Source organism: Chrysemys picta, chromosome 13, assembly GCF_011386835.1.
Source record: "Chrysemys picta bellii isolate R12L10 chromosome 13, ASM1138683v2, whole genome shotgun sequence".
Taxonomy (NCBI): Eukaryota; Metazoa; Chordata; order Testudines; family Emydidae; genus Chrysemys; species Chrysemys picta.
The window spans coordinates 48,128,947-48,151,458 of NC_088803.1; the positions used below are offsets into that span (position 1 = coordinate 48,128,947).

General features: G+C 44.3%; 1 long non-coding RNA gene across 33 annotated transcripts in view; it reads left to right on the forward strand.

Moving 5' to 3' along the window:
• LOC101947879 (uncharacterized) overlaps window positions 1-22,512 on the forward strand; it is an 88,782-nt gene that overhangs the window by 57,546 nt on the left and 8,724 nt on the right. For 10 of the 33 annotated variants that reach the window (XR_010592356.1, XR_010592349.1, XR_010592355.1 and 7 more), the window contains one exon: window positions 1-22,512. This exon is cut by the window's right edge. This is a non-coding gene — a long non-coding RNA (uncharacterized LOC101947879). The other 23 variants (XR_010592365.1, XR_010592354.1, XR_010592369.1 and 20 more) reach the window with 21 other exon arrangements.

Sequence of the window (22,512 nt, forward strand, 5' to 3'; positions counted from 1 at the left end):
TCCACCTCTTTCCTGAAGTGTGGCACCCAGCTGACAAAGCTGTTTCAAATAGAGGACCCCGAAGAATGCCTGCGCGTCATCATATATAAAGAAACTCTGGACCCATCAGCCTCCCCACGGTTGCAAGGCTGTGACTGCCACTCCTGAGAGGGGTAAGCACAGTAGAGCTAACAACCATCAGCTCAGTTTAATGGAGGACTCTCAAGTAGTTCAGGCTCTTGATAAAATGAGCCAGGGAAAGACAAGGGTCTGTGTAATGGACATTAGGGATGGATGAACTAGTTTTTATAAAAGAAAACAGTGAAGCGCATAGCTGGGACCAGTTTCATATTGCAGAGGAAGATGGGGGTCCTGTGGGATATGGTAGGGGAGCTCTCCGATGATTCTGAGCCACAAGGTGCAATAGGCTGCACTATATATTGTCAGAGGAACTTATCATTATTGTTATTTAGAGAAAAACAAAACAGCCGGGCTCATTTCAGGAAGAAAAAAATCTGAAAAAGGCACAAAATAGGCAATTTTAGGTACCTGTTATAGGTAGTTTTCAGATGACATCACATACAGTGGAGATATTTTTTTAAAAAGGAATAGATATAAAAATGTGATATGGTCCCTTTAATGAATTAGGTGTTCTGTCACCCAGGCAATGGGCCAAATTTTGCAGTGGTTAAATGCAGCTTGAATGTAAACTGGTCTTGAATGGCCTAATCCAAAGCCCATGGAAGTCAATAGAACTCTTGCTGTTTACTCCAATGGATCAGACCCACGATGGACATACTATAGATGGGGGCTGGTGGTTACACGCACGGCTTTGGCATTCAGGGAGTGGGCAAAAGGAATGTTATTGACATATCAAGGGGCTTGATCCTGCCCCCACTGAAATAAATGGCCAAGCTCCCACTGATGTCAGTGATGCAGGGGTAGATCCCAACAGGTGGTGGGTGGGACACCGGAAAAACAATCCAAAGGAAGGTGCAATTAACTCAGTCTATGAAGCCACAACATATACACCTGCTCAGGGGAAGCACTGGCAGTAGCAGCATGACCGCCATATAGAATGCTGCACTGGGAGGAAATGGATCCGCATTCACGTTGCACTCCCCATCAGTACCCAGCCCAAGCCGGGGGAGATGAATGATCCAACCAGCGGACGAACTTTGGTGATGAATCCTGGTCTCGTGCCCCCTGAGGCACATTGTGCATAACTAAGATAAAGGGAGGAAATATCACAAAAGATTGCAAACTAACCCCTCTTACACATGACAAGTAGGAGAAAAGGAAAAACACTGAAAATGATTAGCATAGCATGTGGTTCAATGTTTATGGTGCAGACCCTGCTCATTTACTCTAGTGTAAATGGAATTATTCCAGTGCCATTACTCCAATATCTTCCTGCAGATATTTTCAGCTATTCACATGGAATCACATAGGGATGTAAAGTAAGACCATATTTTCCATAACCTCCCCTGAAAAGTGTGGGGATTGGGCAAAGACATATGGTTAAAGCTCCTCCGAAGTTGCTGCGCTTAACATTCCCTCTTCCCCTTAAAAATAAAATAAAATAAAATCTGTTCCTCCATTTCTCATTGGAAGACAGCAGCTTCCCATAAAACGTTGGCTGCTCCTGAGGGATGAAATGAAGATTTCTCCTGCTAATTATAAAAATGCCAGGCAAAAACCGGCCCAATATGATTTCTTACATTAAACAAATTTTATAGCAGTGAAGACTTTTAGTGGCACTATTTGCAGTTCTGGCCTTTTGCCAGCCTGCTGTCATTAAATCTGTCGATTTTAAGTATCAGCTGCATTTATTCAAAGGGAATATAAATAAGACTCTGAAGCCTATTAAAGCAGCCTCCCTTCTTGGGCTGTTTTTCAAAATGGTGGACTGATGGCCATCATGAGTGTTCGTTGAGAACTTTCCCATATTCCCCAATTAGTGCTGAGCACAAGTAACTCAGCACCTCCCAGGACAGGACACAGAGTCACTCCAGATTTACACAGAGAACAGAATTGACTCCAGTTTCTTTTACTTGGCTATAGGTTTATTATTGAAACTGCCAGTATTTTCACATTGAGCGAAAGCTCACCTTAAATTGAAAATAAATGGCATTTATTTAAGTCCCTACTGGTACCTGAGCAAATGGTTGGATCCTGCCATACTTTAACCTTTGGCTGTCTGCAATGGTAAAAAGAGTGGAGGAAAAAAACCAAACCTGAATATTATATAAGACAAGGAGATGCTTTAATGTAAAAAGATGACATAAGTCACCATTCATGAGACATTTATATGCCATTAGTCACACTTTCTCAAGACTGTGACCTTTCTGTGTGAAGAACTTGGATGTGCCTAATTATAGAATCCCAGACCCATGCTATACAAATGTCCCACACCACAGAGAAGTGTGCATAGGTCAACAAAGGCAGAATCTTCCAGGAATATGACAATACAGGGTTGTGTCAGTAGGGTAGGCCCGATGAAAAATTGTCACCCGTAGAAATACATGGTTAATGACTCATGATTCAGAAATGAATAGGAAGCAGGAATTACATTGACAGTCAACTCATGTATTTTTTTTTTTAACTTGAAACCCAAGTTCCTAATCATCAAAGTCTGTGGAAGTGCTGATTTGCTGCCAGTCAGGTCACGCTATTGCAGCCAGACCATAAAAGCTCCCTGATTATGCCAAATTTATTTTTTTAAGTGCAAACTAATGAAATTTAAAGGCTTTTGTAAAAAAAAAAAAAGTTTTCAATGAAAAATGAGGCCCTCATGGACAAAGCGATGGCAAACACCAAATCATATCAATTAGGCAAAAAGCACTTGAGCCAGGGCTCTCAGACTTCGTGCACATCTTCATAGTGAGATTGTCGTATTGCTCTTTCCCTGCCTGCTCACAGTCACTTGGACCATCTCTTTTCCCAGTTATAATTACATACCATCCCTGACTCCAGGGACTGCCTACATGGATAAAAAGCCTCAGGAAAGTTTTAAGAGGCATCATTAGAGTTTTTTAATGCAGGTTTTCAACTACAAACAAGGAGAATAGATAGCCTCAGGATCCTGATTTTCAGATGAAGCTCAGCACCTGTAAACTTTAGGAGTCATGCAACCAGCCAGCTCTCCACAGACCAGCAGCAACTGCTCTGCAGAAGATACTTTAGCCACCTCTAATTTCATAGAATCATAGAATATCAGGGTTGGAAGGGACCTCCAGGAGGTCATCTAGTCCAACCCCCTGCTCAAAGCAGGACTAATCCCCAGACAGATTTTTGCCCCCATCCCTAAATGGCCCTCTCAAGGATTGAACTCACAACCCTGGGTTTAGCAGGCCAATACACAACCCACTGAGCTAGCCCTCTCCTCCCCCTTTTTACATCTAATAAAGACACGCCCCTCCCCCCTTTTCTAAAAACAAATTGGTGGGGTCAGCCTGGGTTTGGGGCTTTATACCCATGCTTAAGGAAGAAACCATTCAGACCATGAAATGGTTTATATTTTAATTACAACCCAGTCACACTGAATTGTTTTTATCTGACAAAGTTTCCTCATATAAGAAGCAGCTATACTCGCAGGAATGCCAAGGGCTGCTAGAAGCATTATATAAACATGCACAATTGGAAAAACTCAGAATGGATTCCCACCCCCGTCCTTACTGCAATTGGAGAATTCCCAATCCTCCAGCAATCCTCTGTAACTACCTTGCTCAACTCTATGGTGCATGGAACAGGAGAGACTGATACATGGGCTGACCAATGCAGAGTGCAGTTGCTAGCTATGCCCTCCCTGCAGCCCTATAAATTCAGGCCACCAGGGTATTTTGTTTCCTAAAATAGCTGCTACTATCCACCCATCCAAATTGAGGTGCTCTTCTTAGAACTAATAGTATCTAGAGAAGTTATAACAACTTAGTGTTATGGATTTAATTTCAAAGCTCCCTTATCCTTACCCAAATAGACTCTGATCACCTGTTTATTCCCTTAGCCCGCAAGACAGAGTTGCTGTTTTAACTATTTTAAAAAGTTCGTTGCTGCTGCTGCTGGCAAATAGATCTACTGCAGCACCTAGAGGGGTGTGAGCCCACACTTACATGTGGTTTGCTGCTCACAGAAGCAAAGTTACATTTTCAAAAAGAGTAAGAACAATTTAAAAAGAGAAAGGGGGTTGGTTGTAGGAGCTGAGTACAGGCCTGGGAGCCAGGAGCCTCTAAATTCTAATACCAGCGCTAAAGCTGATCCTCATTGTAGCTTTGAATAAGTCACTTTATGTATCTCTGGGCCTCAATTTCCCCCTCTGTTGAATGGAGGATAACACCTGCCTCTCAGAGGTGTTGTAAGGATCAATTAGTTAATGGCTGGAAAGTGTCATAAAGATGGAAAATGCTAGAGAATTCTTAAGTGTTTTATTTAAGAAAAGGCTAATATCATTATCACATTTGCTACTATATCAAGCAAGGTCAGTGCTGATCCATCCGATTTACCCTGAACATGGACACAAGGTTTATACATCTTTGGTACTGTCTCCCCATCTTCTCTAGGAATGAGAGAGGGATTTTGCCAAGCGCTGTTGTCTGAATTGCAAACACTCTTCCCATCTGTTACACATGGGATGCAAACAGATCTGCATTTAGTGTGCAAACATGTCTTCTAAAAAGAACAAAAGAGCAGCCATGCTGGGTCAGACCAAAGGTCCATCTAGCCTAGTATCCTGTCTTCCGACAGTGGCCAATACCGGGTGCCCCAGAACCTGAAAGCTGCAACAGAATCTGAACCCTTATGAAGTCTGTCTAGTTCAGGGCTTGGACATGGAAACTGGAGCTGAGAGAATGATGCAAACAATTTTTTTCAGTGCTTGTTTTCACTGCAGAGTTAACTCGAGTTACAACTCAAGTGTTGCCCCTCACTTGAGTCCTGTATGCAACACACAACCCCTTTAGTCAAGTGTGGAGGTGCTTTTAACTCCAGTTGGCTGGCCTGTCCGAGGGTATAGGCTAAAGCTTGATTTAGCACAGTTCTTCAGCTGCTAACATGACTCTGAAATGTGGACACAGGCTAGCTCCTCTTGAGTCCCACTAGTACTCCAGTGCCTTCCCATAATTCTCTGTGCACCCAGAAAGGACAGATAATTTCTCCCACAATTCATTGGGAAAGGATTCACAGAACAGCTCAGCTTACTGCCGCACAAAAGAGTCATGGGATATGCCCCCAGAAGTATAACTGCCACACATAAGCGAGCGTAGCGCCAGTGTAGACACACCAACTCAAGTAGTATTTTGCAGCGTGGCCCCTTGGGACAGGAGTAACTGGAGTGTAGATAACACAAGGTGACTCTGTAGTGAAGATAGACCCTTAGTGGGATTTTTAAAGGAATTCACTTTAGCCATTTCATTCCTGTGTTTTATGTCTCAATGCCCAATCAGGCAATAAAGTCTTGTAATTTAACTACAATGGATTTAATGGGATCAGAATAACAATAGCAAGAAAACGAAAGGAACAACAAAATAATGATGGTAGGAACCAGTGAGTTCTTTGGATTATAAGGGACACCCAGCCTTGCTTTAGTATTCTTAGGTTCAGTCTCTGAAATCCTTAGTTACAACTACTTCCAGTGGACAAGTCTCGTGAGCTCTGCATTCAGAATGTCCTGAAGTGTGGTGACTTCCCCCAGTTCTCGAAGCTCCCTACATGATGGGGCCCCTCCAGGTGTGCATGTGACTGTCGGTATTCATGCTGGAACCGAATGTGACTTATCTGGTGAAACACACTAAGCAACCCAGTCTGAATTTAGAATATTCCTTAATGGCCCATTTAGACAAAAGGGGGTAAATATGAATAATAAAGTCAAACAAACCATGATCTTGTAGATGCATTGTGAACTGGGCCAAAATGCAGCAGTCTGCCTGCTGAGTTGCATAAGTTGCCACAAACATGTCACCTCTGCGCTCCATTCTCTGCACTGGGTCTCCACTGAATACAGGCTCCATGCTCCCAGCCCTCCATTGGGATTGGCCATAGCCATCCTGATAAATTCATTTACCATTTCTTATGGCCGAGCACATTCGAGCTTAGAGATGAAGAGAATAACTGATCTCACCAAGAGTTCCCTTAGGATAGGTTTAGGTCTGATTAATACTGCCTCCCCAGCTTTGTTGGTCAAAACCATAAGACCACTTACAAAGCTCATGTAGAAGAAACTCTCACATAATAGCTTAGTTTTCTCCCTGGGAAAAAAAGCCAGTAGAGGAAGAGAACGATCTAGTGGGTAGGGTGCTGGCCTGGGAGACCTTTCAATTTCCTGCTCCACCACAGACTTCTTTAGGCAAGGCACTTAGTCTCTCTGTGCCTCAGTTCTCAAGCTGTAAAATGGGGTTAACAGCCCTGCTCTAGCTCACAGGGGTATTGTGAGGATAATTACATTAAAAATTGTGAAGTGCACAGGTAACACAGTAATGGAAGCCCTAAATCCTTCCTCTGCACATCAGGGATTTCACCCATAGTGTCCTGATTTTAAAAAGCCTCAAAATTGTTTAGAGAATGACATAAAGCAAGGAGAGGAAACCCATAAACTCACAGCAGAGGCATCTCAGAAAGGGAAGAAGGCTGCAAAGGAGCCGTTCAAGGATAAAGACAAACTTGAACATTTTCCCAGAAATGAAGATGCATAATTTAGAGCAGCCCAAGGCCATTGTGTAACTAATTTTACATATTGTAGGTCCTGTTCTCTTGTACTTCTCTTCTTCCCATTCTCCCCAAAATACTATATTGGAATGAAAAAGAAGATGTTTACTTGAGGAGAGAGGGACGAGTGAGAAATGCCCACTCGCCCAGCTCACCGGGTTGGATCTGGACAGTTGTATTATTTTGCTGCTGCTGCTATATGAGTACAGGAGAATCATCTTAGCTTAATATTACATGCAATCCAGCTGTTAATAAATCAGTTTCATGAAAAAAACTATAAAGCCTCTTGTTCCATGCCCTGGCCACAAACTGTTTGTGACCTTCAGCAACAGAATTATAATGATGATTATTTGCATTGCCATTCTACCTGGGAGCCCCAGTCAGAGACCAGCACCCCACTGTGCCAGGCGCTGTACAAACACAGAACAAAAAGACAGAATTGCTATAATTTTTTAACAAGGGTCTGTTAAAATCATCGTAGTTCAGCCCCCAAACAAAATGATTATTTTAATGAGTCGAACCTCCAAATACTTCATTGGCTCAATACACTCACTTAGAGGATACCAGTCTACACAAGATAATAAGTGTGAGAGCCAAAGGAGCTGGTAAAGGCACCATCCACACCAGTTGCCTACTAGCTTCAAAGATCTTCTTGGAGAAAAATACAAAGTTGCTCCCTGCAACTTCAGACTGTAACCCCTCCGCACTGCCGTTTGCGGTCTTGAAAAGTGCTAGATTCGCAGAACTGCAGATGAGCATCATCTTTTTATCCACAGATCCCTCGGGGGCAGGGCAGCTTCCCCACACCTCTTTGTCGATGTGCCTCAGTTGTGACACAAAGGAGCTGTGTTCTCTCGGTGACAGATTAGACTCCACATCCATTCTATGTTTGGGTTCCCTGCTTAGACAGTCAGTACAGATGCCAGCTGGTACATATGGCGATGGTGGTTTCTGTGATGATTCTGTGGGTAGGTGTGTACTAGGAACTGGACTGGGTTCACCAGCCTCATTTCCCTGAGGCCACCGGACAGCCACCGCTTGGTAAAGTAGTTGAGTCTACCAGGATTCAAACTGATGAGCCAGGGTGTAATTGAGGGGAAAAACAGGTCATTTGTCAGGCTCCACCCACAAAAATCAGCTCTGCCCAGGTGAGTCATCAAAATGAGATATTGCTCACAGTAGAATGTGCAGAGATTCAGAATAGGATTGGGCTCCACTGGCCTCCTCGGGCGTGGCTTCTCCTCTCTGGGGCGGGAATGTGCCCATGTGCTCCTTTTTGACAGGGGATAAAAGCAAGTGGTGGTATGTCCCAAGGGTACCACACATTTCTGTCAGCAAAATGAGAAGTCGGTTACAGTAAATCACACAAGTCTGTGCATAGGCGCCGACATTCTAATGTTCCAGGGGGAGAGGGTGTGCTCACCCCATCTCCACCCCAGACACCACTCCCACTTTACTCCTTCCCCCAAAGCCCCAACACCACCTTGCCTCTTCCCGCCCTGCCCTACCTCTTCCCACTCTGCCCCCTCCCCCGAGTGCACCCTGCTCTCAGTCCTCCTCCATCCCCCTCAGCGCCTCCTGCACACCGCAGAACAGCTGATGGCGGCAGGAGAGAGGCACTGGAGGAGAGGGGGAGGCGCTGGTGACCCTCCCTCTCCTTTCCTTCTGAAAGAGTTAACAATCTTGCCATGTAAGTGACCATCACTAGGCATCCCAGTTAACACCTCTCTGAGATGAATTATGGCAGTTCACACCTCTTGGAGCTATTGTTCCAGGCTCTCTGCAGACTCACCCGGATACCTCTGCATTGGTTACGCTCAGTTCACGTTTATAAGGTTTCCTTTACAACCGGAACAGCTAGACACTTAGGCCATGTCGACACTTACAGGCTTACAGCGGCACAGCTGCGCCAGCATAGCTGTGCCAAGAGTCCCCATGTAGTCACTTTATGCTGATGGGAGAGAGCTCTCCAGTCGACATCATAAAACCAGCTCAACGAGCGTCAGTAGCTATGTCGGCAGGAGAGTGTCTCCTACCAACATAACGCTGTGCACACGAGTGCTTATGCTGGCAAAATGGATGTCGCTCAGTAGTGTGCTTTTTCATACCCCTGAGCGACAAAAGTTTTGCTGACATAAGTGCTAGTGTAGACGTAGCCTTAAAGACAGAGAGAGAGAAGAAAGGCTGAAATTCCGGAGAAGATAGCAGCTTGAGATAGGGGTCAGCGTACCACACTGCTTCACGCTAGCTGAATCCAAGCCCAGTCTGTGAGTTAAAGGCTCTATATCCTATATTCAATCCCTCAGGCAATCTAATGCCTGACTTTTATGGACTTTGAAAGGAAGAGACTCATCTGTATCACCTGAAAATCCCTAAAACAGTAAGTGAAAAAATATCTCGATAAGGCACCTTGGAAATGATGGAAGTAGAGTGATCATCAGAATCTCACACAGTCAAGCTTGTCAAACACTTTTTTGCTGCACGTCTGCAGCATTTCAGCTACGCAGTTTGGGAGATACCCAATTTATCAGCTCCCTTGGCAAATGTTGCTTTCTTTCCGTAAATGCAGATATCAGGTGATTGCACAAAGCAGCACTACCAACGTAAGAAATTGAGGACCAGGCTGGGTGCACCTTACTCGCATTGACAAGCAGTTATAGGGACAGTCCCATTAACTTCTCATGTGAGCAAAGGGGTTCACAGTCTGGTTCCAATCCCCCCCTCAGCCCTTCCCCAACTCATCCCCTCTGTCATTCATGCCAGGTGGAAGAGTGTGTCTCCAGTTGCTATGGGTACCAACCACCCATCCCCTATGTTTCTTTGAGTGCCAGGTAGTTATTCCAGAAATATACAGGTAAGTCAATGAAAGAATTGCTCTTTAAAAGAACCATTATTATGGCAGATACATTTGGCTAAATAAGATTTGAACCCTAGAAATCAGGACCAATTAAAGTTGTTTGAGTTGCACTATTATTGGCTTATATGCATAGGGCCAAACCATGACGCCCTTGCTCTAAGGTGTGGCCCTTAGAAAAGGAAGATGTAAAAAATATTTGGGCCTGCTCTTGCAACTGGAACAACGCAAAGAGACTCTCATGCCCCTCAAATGCCCAGCCGACTTCAGTGTGGCTCCATGCCAATCGAAATTGAGATGTTGAGACCAACATTAACCAAAGAACACGAAAAGGAGAAATTCTTTAATTGCCTCTTCACTAATGCTAGGAGCTTGGGTAACAAACTAGAGGAATTGGAATTGCTTATGGATGAGCATAAATTTGACCTGGCATTTCTGAAACTGGGTGGGATGATCCACACAACAGGAATGTTAAAAGGAAAGAAAACATAAAATCATCCCTGATGAAGTTTTCCGATGACACAAAAATTGGGGGAGTGGTAAATAATGAAGAGAACAGGGCATTTGATACAGAGCAAGCTGTATTGCTCTGTGAGCTGGGTGCATGCAAACAATAGGCATTTTAATATGGCTAAATGTAAGGGCTGGTCCACACTAACCCCCCAGTTCGAACTAAGATACGCAACTTCAGTTATGTGAATAACGTAGCTGAAGTCGAAGTATCTTAGTTCGAACTTAAAGCTACTTACTGCAGGTTCACACGCGGCAGGCAGGCTCCCTCGTCGACTCTGCCTACTCCTCTCGTGGAGCAGGATTACCGGCATTGATGGCAAGCACTTCCGGGATCGATTTATCGCGTCTAGACAAGACATGATAAATCGATCCCAGAAGATCGATTGCTTGCTGCCGAACCAGAGGGTAAGTATAGACGTACCCTAAATGTCTACATTGAGGAACAAAGAATGTAGGCCCTACTTACACAATGGGGGACTCGATCCTGGGGTGATGCAGTGTCTGAATAGAATTGGGGGGTTGTGGTGGATAATCCACTGAACATGAGCTCTGTGTGACTCTGTGGCCAAAAGGGCTAATGCAGTCCTTGGATCTATAAACACGGGACTCTCAAGTAGGAGTAGAGAGGTTATTTTATGGCACTGGTGCGACCGCTGCTGTAATATTGTGTCCAGCTCTGATCCACAATTCAAGAAGGATGTTGATATATTGCAGAAGGTTCAGAGAGTAGCCATGAGACTGATTAAAGGATTAGGAAACATGCCGTAGAGTGATAGACTCAAGGAGCTCAATCTATTTAGTTTAACAAAGAGCAGGTTAAGGGGTGACTTGATTACAATCTATAAGTACCTACACAAGGAACAAAGATTTAATAATAAGCTCCTCGATCTATCAGAGAATGGTATAACACAGCTGGAAGTTGAAGCTAGACAAATTCAGACTGGAGATATGATGTACATTTTTAATAGTGAGAGTAATTAACCACTGGAACAATTTACCAAAGGCTCTGGTGGATTCTCCATCATGGACACGTTTTAAATCAAGATGGGATGTTTTTCCAGAAGATCTGCTCTAGAAATTATCTTGGGGCAGTCCTATGGCCTGTGTTATACGGGAGGCCAATCTAAATGATCACAATGGTCCTTTTGGCCTTGGAATCTCTGAATCTATGAAACATTTCAACAAGAGGAGCCATCTATGCCAGTGGTCACCAACCGGTCGATCGTAGAGGATCTCCCAGTTGATCACGATCTCTGGCGGCACAGCAGGGCTGCTGCTACGACAGGCTCCCTGCTTGCCCCAGCCCCATGCCACTCCTGGAAGTGGCCAGCATGGCCCCAGGGGAGGGGTGGGGCGGGGTAGAGGGCTCCCTCCGTACACAGCTCCTGCCTGCAAGCACTGCCTCCACAGTTCCCATTGGCTGGGAATGGGGAGCTGTGGCCAATGGGAGCTGTGTGGGTGGTGCTTGCAGAGAGGGGTAGTGCACGGCGCCATGTACCGCCTGCACCCCATCCCCTCAGGGGCCACAGGAGTGTGTTGTTCCCTTCCAGGAGCGGCATGGGGCCGGGGTAGGCAGGGAGCCTGCCTTAGCCTCACTGCGCCGCCGACTGGGAGCCACCGGAGGTAAGTGCTGCCCCGTGGGAGGCTGCACCCCAACCCCCAGCCCTAAGCCCCATCCCAGAGCCAGCACCCTGTACCCCCTCCCTACCCCAACACTCTGCCCCAGCCTGGAGCCCCCTCCTGCACCCAAATTCCCTCCCAGAGCTTACACCCTCACCCCCTCCTGCACCCCAACCCTCTGCTCCCAGCTCAGCCCAAAGCCCCCTCCCACACTGCGAACCCCTCGGCCCCAGCCCAGAGCCCGCATCCCCTGCCAAACCCCAACCCCTGCCCAATGAAAGTGAGTGAGGGTGGGGGAGAGCGAGTGACAGAGAGAGGGGGGGATGGAGTGAGTGGGCGGGGCTTTGGGGAAGGGGCGGGGTCTCAGGGAAGGGGCAGGGTAGATCCTGGGTTGCCCTTAAATTCAAAAAGTTGGAGACCACTGGTCTCTGCTGACACAGTTGCAGGACTGGGAGCTCATTCTGTGCACCCCTCTAGGCTGGGACTATATTTCCCTCCGTGTTCTGCACAGTGCTGAACTCTTTGCCAAGGCTTAACAAATACCACGTCTAATCCTGCTCCCAGCGAAATCAATGCCAAGGCTTCCATTGACTTGCCCAGCAAAAGGCTGGGCCCAATCATTGAACCTACCCTGCAGATCTGGACAAATTAAATGCAATACTTCTATTTTATCTGAAAACTCAAACCGAATAAAAATGTTTAAACCCAGGGCAACATCATTACCATGAAGATAAATATTACTTTAATACAGTTCACCATAACAACAGGCTGTTTATTAAAACCCTTCACAGTTTAATTTAGCCAGCATTTTATATTGGACAGCATTTTCATTAGAAATCCCTGGCAAAAGCTCAGAATGCATTAAATCATTTAATATACTGAAGTCTCCATTTATTTAAGCAAGAGAGTCTAATTCAAAAAAGCAGACTTTGAACCGTGCGCTGTGCTGACAATGTCCTGTTAGTATCAGTGTAAGGCGTTCGATGCGTTTCGTTCTAAAGCTCTTTATATGCTTTCATTTTGTTTAACAATTCTCTGCATTGTCGCATCAGGCTGTCGCTGCAGTGAACGGTCACCTGGAGAGCCGCAGCTGGTGTAGATCAGCATAGCTCTGTGCCTTTCAGTGATTTACACCAGGTGAGCATCCGGCTCATTGTCTCTGACATGATTTTGTTACCTTGGTCATCCCAGAGGTGACATAAAGAAACTGATTTGAGCCGCAGCTTCAGAGTCTACTAGAGATTCAGAGTTCAGTGAAAAATGCAGTGAGCTTGGAAGCCAGACATTTAGACTCAATGTAATAATAATGATACTTAGCCCTTATAGCACTAATGATGTTTTACAAATACTGAATGTTTGTATGCACTAATGGCTGGAAGATTCATTGCAACTAACTGAATTTTTTGAATGATCGATTTAAAAAGAGCTCTTATAAGCTTCCAGCACATGGCTAGAATCAATGGGCCTTATTCTTGAGATCGTGCTGAGCACTCCCAGCTCCCCTTGCACGTGGTGCATCCTGTCGGATCCCTCGAAGATGTAAGCAGGCTCTGACTGAGTTCTCCCTCACACACACACACACACACACACACACACACACACACACACACACACACACACACCTCCCTCCCTACTCTACCTAGGTGGTTAGCAAATAGACCTGCGGTGCCAAAGTGATCAGTTTTGGCTGGGTTGGGGTTACGATTCACTTTAGTATCGAACGCAGGGGTAAGGAAATGTTGTTATCCTTCCTGTAGGAGTAAAGGGCAGCAGACCTGTACTTCGCATGCCCGGATTGAGATGGTCACCTTAAACTGAAGCTCACTAGCTAAGCAGAGGGTAGGGATGCCAAATCCAACTGAAGCTGAGGGGGGTGAGGACAGGGGTTCCTACTTGGCGGTATGGCTGCTGTCTAAAGAGTCCCAGATGCCCTTTGACCCTCCTTTCTCTAGTGTTTAAAGACAGCTGTTTGGACTCAACTGGGAGTCTTTGTTTCTGCCCAGTGATGACTAGAGCTGAGCTCACTGATGAGAAGGTTTAGGGCTAAGCCTTAGACCTAGGATGAGAACAGCGCTGCAGTGAAAGACAGCACAGAGTTTCCCTGCTACCCTCTGAGGTTACTAAGAACTGGGCTAAGTGGGGGAAGCTCAGAATGTGGCCTCCCCGAGGTGGCCGCAAGCAGCAGAGATAACAGTGGCGGAGGTGGCAGTGAGCAGCCAGCGGTGGCAGAGATAACAGTGGCGAGCAGCGCCAGAGATAGCAGCGGCAGTGTGTCAGTTGCAGAGGTGGCAGCTGCAGGGGAGGTATTGCTCGATATCCTCCCCTCCGGCCCCACTCAGGGGTGGAAGGTGGACCCATGTGTATGCACCTCTGAACTCTGGGTCTTCGCTGACCAAGGAGGACCAATTGTGAGTGGGGTGCAGCAGAGGGGAGGGGAAAAGAGGTGTTAAAAGAACATTTGTTCAGACTTTCTCACTGCTCAACGTACTGAGGGGTGGGTGCTTGTGTATAGTCACATGTTTTGAAAGTGGTTGTGGTGCTTTCCCAACTTAATGCTGAGTTCCCTTTCCCTTTATTATACAGACTCAGTGCTTGTGAGAGGGGAAGTATTGCCTCTTCGAGGCACCTCGGGGTGGTGTTTAGTTTTCCCAGATTCCTGGGTGGGGGCTCGAACCGGGTCTGTTTTGTATTGTTAAGAGGAACCCCCTAGATATTCAGCCCACCCTTGTTGTTGCTGATTCCCCTGGCAGAAAAGTTACATATATATACATCACAGTCAGGGCTGGCTCCACGGTTTTGGCCGCCCCAAGCAGCCAAACAACAACAAAAAAAGCCGCGATCACAATCTGCGGAGCCAATTCAGCGGAAGGTCCTTCGCTCCGAGCGGGAGTGAGGGACCGTCTGCCGAATTGTCGCCGAATAGCTGGACGTGCCGCCCCTCTCCGTAATGGCCGCCCCAAGCACCTGCTTGCCAGGCTGGTGCCTGGAGCCGGCCCTGATCACAGTTATCGATACTTGCCACATCTAAGCACTTGGTACTATCCTGCCAAGTGCTGTGGAGCAAACTCCTTCCGTGGGAGTCGAGGATGCGCGGCACCTTACTGGATGAGGCCCTGTGGCTTAGTGCTGGACACCACGGGTCTACTCTAATAAACAAGGGAGAAGAAAATTGTCACATTCAACAAAGAGCTGGGATATATTGCGGACCTTTCGACCTACATTCAAAGGCTTGTATTGGAAGCAGGACTTTAGAGAAACAATGGCACATTGTCAATAGGATACACCGGACATTATTAATAAACATTAGGAGGCTTGATATGATCTGGCAGAAGCAATATAATGAAATCAAGAACTGGAGCTGGACCAGGGGTGGGGTGGAGGAGGAGGAATCTGAACGAGATGCTTAATGACTCACTGGACTGTGAAATGCAGTGGAGAGCCAGGTTAGAAAGGAAAATCTTTTAATGAATTCAACATTTGCACCCTTGGAAAGCTTTGCTCGCCATTCCCCAGAAATGTTTGACTCATCTGAAGATCCTGATCGTTTGAAAAAAATAAATAAACAGTAAGTAATAATAGTAATAATATGAAGATCAGGACCCTTATATCCAATTTATATTTATAATCCAGCAAATGCCTCACCTAAAGCCCAAAGATTTATGGGTTTGCATCTATAATTAATATCTTTCCTTAAGCAAGAAGGGAAGGTTTTTTTCATACAAATAAATCTGGTGCTACAGACCTAGCTTTGGAAGACTAATATTTAAATCCTCAGCAAGACATGATTATTGAAACACACACACACACACACACACACACACTTTTCAGTGGACTGACCTGTGAGGCTTTGAGGAGAAAAAGGAACGGGGGAGGTTTGATGGGTGTTTGCACTGAACAATCCTGTTTCCCAGAGATTCAATTTACATCAGGTCTGTTGTTAGCAGCAGGACTTTGACTGGAAGCCAAGGTTTCATAAAGGGCTTTGAGGAAGAGTTGATTGATCTGGTTTTAGATTCATGAAGAAAATAAACAGTTGGGCTGTAAAAGGGTCAAGCAGAATCAGGGTTAATGAAGTGACTCGCAGGAGGTCAAAATTAAAACAATCTTTCTCTTCTTCTTCCTCTCTCTCTCTTTCTCTTTCTGTCGCCCCCACCCCATCCCCAACTTATTCACCAGTAAAAAGTGCCAGAAGAAACCAAAAGTTGTCAGATCTTTTATAGTCAGGGGATCTAGGACTGCGGTCTTAAAGGTAAGAAAAATTCATAGAGAGTAGAAGCATTCCATCAGCCTTCTTCCCGAACTGAATTGTCATACACCGACCCAGCAGGCTGACTCCCTGGCATGCTTCACTACTGCTGGTCTCTGCCCTGTGGCTATTGATTGTATCCTCACATTGGGATCAAGCAATATATGTGACGAGATCTTTGCAGCTAAGATTTTAAGGTTGCTCCACCTGCTTTGTGCTGTAATTCCTGAGCTGAGAACACCCTATGCCATTTATTAAGCAGATTAACCTAAGCAGAGAACAACTTTTCTGACTTGAGAAGGACTTTATCAGAACAATATCGATCGTAACTGGAAAAATACCTCTCCCCCCCCTTAATTTAGTGCCTGACACAAGAAAATTTGTCAAGAGCATAATCACTTTTAATCAGGTTTAGTTAGTAATGAAAGTAAAAGCTTTTACCTGTCTGGATCCAAAGTGGCATAGTAATGAATATATTTGAATGGAGCCCAGGTAGTCAGTGTGTTTACACTGCACTGAGCTGTACAATATCTTCATTTAACTCCGATTTTAATTATTCATGTTTAAATACTGTTCATCTGAAAATCCCTTATGTGCTCAGTAATATAAGAGATTATCAAATATTACAGGCAAACACGGGTTTCCTTTCTAAGGACAAGGCCCAAGCTACTGGGAACAAAGATGCTTGACATGCTGAGTGCATAGAGATTTTGTAATATAGACAGGGCCACAGGGCTGGAATTACAGTAATGCCCTCGGCCCAATCCAGAGGTTCTGCAAAGCTAGAGCAGAAAATCCAAGCAGGGTAGTCAAATATGGGCATATGCCACCTTTATGTCTCCCAACCCCCTGATCCTGGGACTAGCTGATCCCTGATCCTGGGAGCAAACTTGCATAGTGCCTGCCTGATCTGTGCCTGGCTTAGGTCAATGCTATAAATTCCACAATTTCAAGAGTACTTACAACTGAAGAAGGAACCCTTAATAGAAAACACTGTGTTAAAAGCTGTCGCAATAGCTATGTTATTACCAAGTATTAATACTGCTGAACCCCACCCTCACCTCATGTAGTGTTCAACTTGCTCCTACTTCTTAACATCTGCAAAGAACACGGGTCACAAGTGCCCAATGAAAGCTCTGACCTTGAAGGCCTAAAAGGTGGAACAAAGTTCAGGACAATGGCTCCAGATGGGGAAAGGCAAATAGCCCAGCGGTTGAGGAAGTTGAAAACAATGCAAGATGCACATTGCTGTAGCAAAGGTACAACGTTGTCTGTAATCCCACTTTCATGCTTAAACATTTCTGCTGTAAATAATTGCTACTAACGTAAGTGAGATAAGAGATGGTCTGTCTGCGAGGCCACAATGGACTGAATCCTGGTTCAGATTTGTCTGAAATGAAAATGTTAAAAACCAAACAAAGACAAAGTTAAGAAAGGGTTAGGGGGGCAGAGGTCATTTGTGTATCGGTTCAAAGGACTCTATTGTCCAAAGAAAGCCTTGATATTAATTTTCTTACCAAGAGAACTCCAGAATTAACACTTGTCTCTTTTAGCTTTTGGTGAACATTATTCTTGTTCTAGTCAATAAGCTGTATGCGTGGATTGCAAGAGGCAGGAAAGCTGTATAGGTATTAACATGGTTTAAGGATTTAGGACTTTAATAAAGGTGGTAAGTAACAGAGCTGTGCGAAAGGGATCGGCAAAATGTAATGTACCTCTCAACACATGAGATCCTGCTTATAGGAAGATGGCAGTGAGCTAGGTAAATTTTATGCCTTTGGTTGAGATTACTTATGAAATATCTGGGTACTAGTGAATAACTAGCCTACATCTTAGCATAGAAAATATATCCCGTCCTGATAGGCCAACCAGAATTGTTCCCTGCAATATATTTTTTATCCCATCTGTTTATAAATGACTTGAACGATGGGGTCTTTTCTAGTTGCTGTGTTTTGTTGTTGTTCATTTTTAATGTCACTCATGGTTCAATTTTCAGCCCTGGACCTCTGTATTTGCTTACCCACCAGCCACTTTTGCTAACAGATAAGGCCACTGACGTATTTGCCAATGGGGATTTTGCATGGTGCAATTGTGCATGCAAAACAAGGCATGTGAAATCAGCCCTTCTTGAGGCTGGCAGAAAATTTAGTCTCTTGAGGTTCTGATCTGTTTTCTCCAAAGAACGGCAATTCTTCAAGTCACCCCATTTTTATCTTCAGCCTGAAAATTCCACTGCACCATGTCTTAACAGGCAGTGTCAGTCCCAATCATGTTTAGGCTCCTACTTACCTGTTATGTTCCTGGCATACACACAGAGAAGTTAGCTTAAAAATATATATACCCCGTATATAAAATAGTGTTACTGGAAGGGTGCAATGTATCACTACTTTTATTCTTAGATTCCAGAATAATAACCCACAGTAACCAAAAGCCGAGAGATGGATAAAGCAGGCTTCTCTCTAAAGCAGAGAGGCACAGCTCACTCCATCTGGTTCTTTCTAGACTGCTCTGATCGCACACTTCACTACAGAGCCCCCGAGTCTGCAAGCAGGACCAGGAAGCCCCACCTTCCCACACTCTTAAAGCGATAGCTTGCAATTCCAACATGTTCCTCCATACACCATGATACCATTGTGTGATAGTCATCCAATCAGCCAGGAAATCTTCCAGCTGTAAGAATAGCCTCACAAGTGGCTAGCAGCAATATAAATGGGACGGGACTCCCTTGGGGGTATTTGAATTGAGAGTTAAGTGGCCATCTCTAGTTGTCATTGAATGATACTGCTCGCCTTGTCCATCAGATTTTATAATGTACAGTGACGTGGAACTTCCTCTTTCCTCAGGGCAGCCTATGCCCAAGGGCAAATGTTCATTCACTTCATGCAACATGATGTAGTGCCGGGAGTGATGCAGTCCTGTATATATAAGGCAGGAAAATGTAGTGTCAGCTGAAAAACTTGGAAACATTGTTCTGTTGTTTCTAAAGGACATGCAGTTTTCTAAAGTGTCTCTCTCTGTGTTATTTGGTATCGCAGGTTGTTACAACAGTACAAGAAGTTTTTCTATACCAAAGGTAAGAGGTATGGTATGATGTCGTCTTGAACTTGCTGGAGGAAGCCACGTATCATATGTGTGAAGACACCTTTTACATTGTTATTTCCTCACATATTTACCGTAGGTTACATAGATTCATAGGTCTCTTATCACCATAACCTCTTGATAGTGAGAGGACAGGTATGACTCATTCTTCATGTTCTACAGTCAAACAATGCATCAGGGTTTTCATAAATACTATATAAAAATTGCATTGAGATCAATAGGCCTCTCCATATTTCCTGGTTGGATGAATCTGGGATCACAAGACTTTTTACCCAGCAGTAAATGCTCTGTAAGGAATGGTACTGCACTGGCAGAAAGACAGACTGAGATGACTGAATGGGGCTTTTCCATCTCTAACTTCTATGATTTTATGATTCTGTGAAATGAATATTATCATAACACTGACTAACAAAATCCCATCATCATGATTTACTATTAATTATCAACATTAGCCTATTATTAATTAACATTTGCACCATCTATCACCATCTAGCCAGACTGATCATTCACAAGCTTGCACATAGATTGTTTGAACAAAAGCTGCAGTACGCCATAGAATATGTTTCACAGTAGGTTTGTCAGAGCCTCATCTGTAAGCTTTTTACTAATGCACTTTACAAAGTATCTTATTATACACGGATGAGGAATGTGGCTGCATCCAGTAATAATTTCATTAATTATGAATAAAGCATTTACAAATGACACCCTTATCTAAAAATGGGGATGAACTCATTTTGTTTCAATGCAGATGCAATATGTCATTTGTGATCCCGTAGGAAGCACTGCTGGGAGAGCAGGCCGGCGAAAAGGTCTAGAAGCTGATGAGATTTACACCATTAAATAAAAACAAACAAAAAGACCTCACTGGAGAAAAGAGCAGAGAAGTAGCAAATGGCATCAAAATGAAACTGACCAAGTTCCAAGCTGGTGAAAGGAGGGAATGTTTAAAGATGCCACGGGGCGTTGAAAAGCCCAGCCTGGTCTCAGTCAACGACCTTGGGCTAGGACTGAGGCCAATAAAGCAGTATCCTAAGTTGATGGTAAGCCCATATTTTAGCTGGTGTTCTTTCATTTGCAAGATATACAGCTGGCTCACAGCTCACCAAGCCTCATTAGCCACATGGTCTTTATCATTGCAGTGGTTTGGTACTGTACGCCCTGTAGGATTCCACTCAAGTGCTGACAAGTTTGTTGATATAAAATACATCACCATGGTTGTTTAAGTCCACTATAAACATGTCCCTATTAATAGCTTATTTAGTGGATAGAACTGCGTGAATACTTCATAGTAAAAAATTAAGTTCGCAGGTCAGCCTCATTGTCAATTGGTGAATTGTCTGTTTATTATGTTGTATGTATTTGTTTTTTGAAATTGTTCACCAAATGATTCCTGATTTGCCCATCATGCACGAGCAATCTGTTGTGAGCACAGCTGGTCAAACTGTTCAGTCCTAATACTCATTCCATGGCCCATGTTATACAGGAGGACGGACTAGATAATCTAATGGTCCATTCTGGCCTTAAACATGTGCAGATCTATGAATATTTATTATGGGCAAGCTTTTCAAAAGTCACTAGTGAGCTGGGGTGTGTCGGTTAGTTTGGGTACCCAGCTTCAGACATGCTTCAAGTGACCTAATTTTTAGGCTTCTGAAAAGTGTGCCAAAGGGCACCCAAAAATGTAGGTAGCCAAAATCATGATCGTTTTTGAAATATTTTGGGCTATGAATTTAGCCCTCTTTTTGCATAGCAAGATCTTGGATAACTGATCCTGATTTTATTCAGATGCTTTCATTCGTAAGTATTTGGATGAAGATATATATAAATGTTTACAAACTGTTATGCCAACTATTCATTACTCCAGCTAGCAAATAATGAATAATGATTGAGATTCAGCGAGGCAGAAGCTGCAGATGGGAGGAGCTGCAGAGGAGAAGGCTCTTGCACCAGCAATGAGAAGATTATCAGAAGTGACAGATTTGGAGGTAGGTATTAGATGAGTAGAGGGAATGGAGAGGATAGCTAAGAAAGACAGGGGTGGAAGGAATCTATGGAAACCCTATAGATACCATGAGGGCCATTTCAAACTAGATCTTGAAAGGAATTGAAAATACCTGAAGTTATTTGAAGATGGTGGTGGACTAATGTATTTTTTCATATACATTTATCCTGTAATCACATGGTCCATTTACCAAGGTACTTACCTAATTTATTCTGCTACTTCATGATATTTTCAGTGACAGGAAGGGCTAGTAATTTCATGTCAAAGCGATTGCCAGGGACTTACTTTGCAGCATCAGCCATCTACCTTTGTAAATATACTGATGCAGATAGACTGCAAACCTGTTTATATTAGTACCTATTTATTTTAGTGCCAGCTACATATTAGGGTTAAATTATTTTCCAGTTTCTGCGGACCAGCATTGCCGCTGGCCTGGTACTAGAAATACTTGCTGTAAATTAATTTTTGCTGATTTTTTTTTCAAATCAGCAAATGCACCAAAAATTAATTTACACTGATTATTTCTAGTCCTGCTGAATGAGCCATTGTACACTCACCCTTCCCTCTCCCAACTAGGGAAACCAAAGTCAGCCCAATACGTGCTCCTGTGATTACTAGTCCAATTGTATGAGACTGCTTTGTAATTCACAATATTCCGGCAAACCACGAGCAACTTGGTTTTCAGCCCTAGCTGACAGAGGATTTATTTATTAAGGTTTTTAGTTATTTGCCAAAGTGTCTGGGTGGCAATCATTTCACAGGGTTATAAAAATTCTATTTCCTCACGCAGTCAAAAGTAAAATATAAAACATATTTTGAAAAGTGGAGTATAACATTTACATTTTAATCTCACAAAACGCTTTAGTTTCTGACAAAGTAGGTTTTCCTCCGTGTGTGTTATAGGGGGCGGGGGGCAAAAAGGGGGCAGGCGGGGCAATGGATTGGAGTGCAGGTTGTTTCCTGAAAGTAATATCGCAAGTGCAGCACTGTGAAAGACATATAAAAGCTGACTGGGGAGATGATCACATTTCTAAGTGCTTTTAGAGCCAGATTTACAACTAACAAACAAACAAAAAAACTAGAGGTGCAAATGCACATGCAATTGAGCTTATTTAATTACCAGAACTGCATGTGCAAAAGAGGTAATTATCTGCACAGCTAAGCCATATCTGCGTATGTTGTTATCTGAGTTGCATGTTAATACTCAACACTGGGGCAAAAGTGACGTAGCTGAAGTTAATCCTGATTTACACTGGTGTCAGTTGGATCAGACTCAGGCTCTTTGTGTATCACTAAGGCCTTGGCTACACTTACCCGCTAGTTCGGCGGCTGGCAATCGAACTTCTGGGTTCGACTTATCGCGTCTAGTCTGGACGCGATAAGTCGAACCCGGAAGTGCTCGCCGTCGACTGCGGTACTCCAGCTCGGCGAGAGGAGTACCGCGGAGTCGACGGGGGAGCCTGCCTGCCGAGTGTGGACCAAGGTAAGTTCGAACTAAGG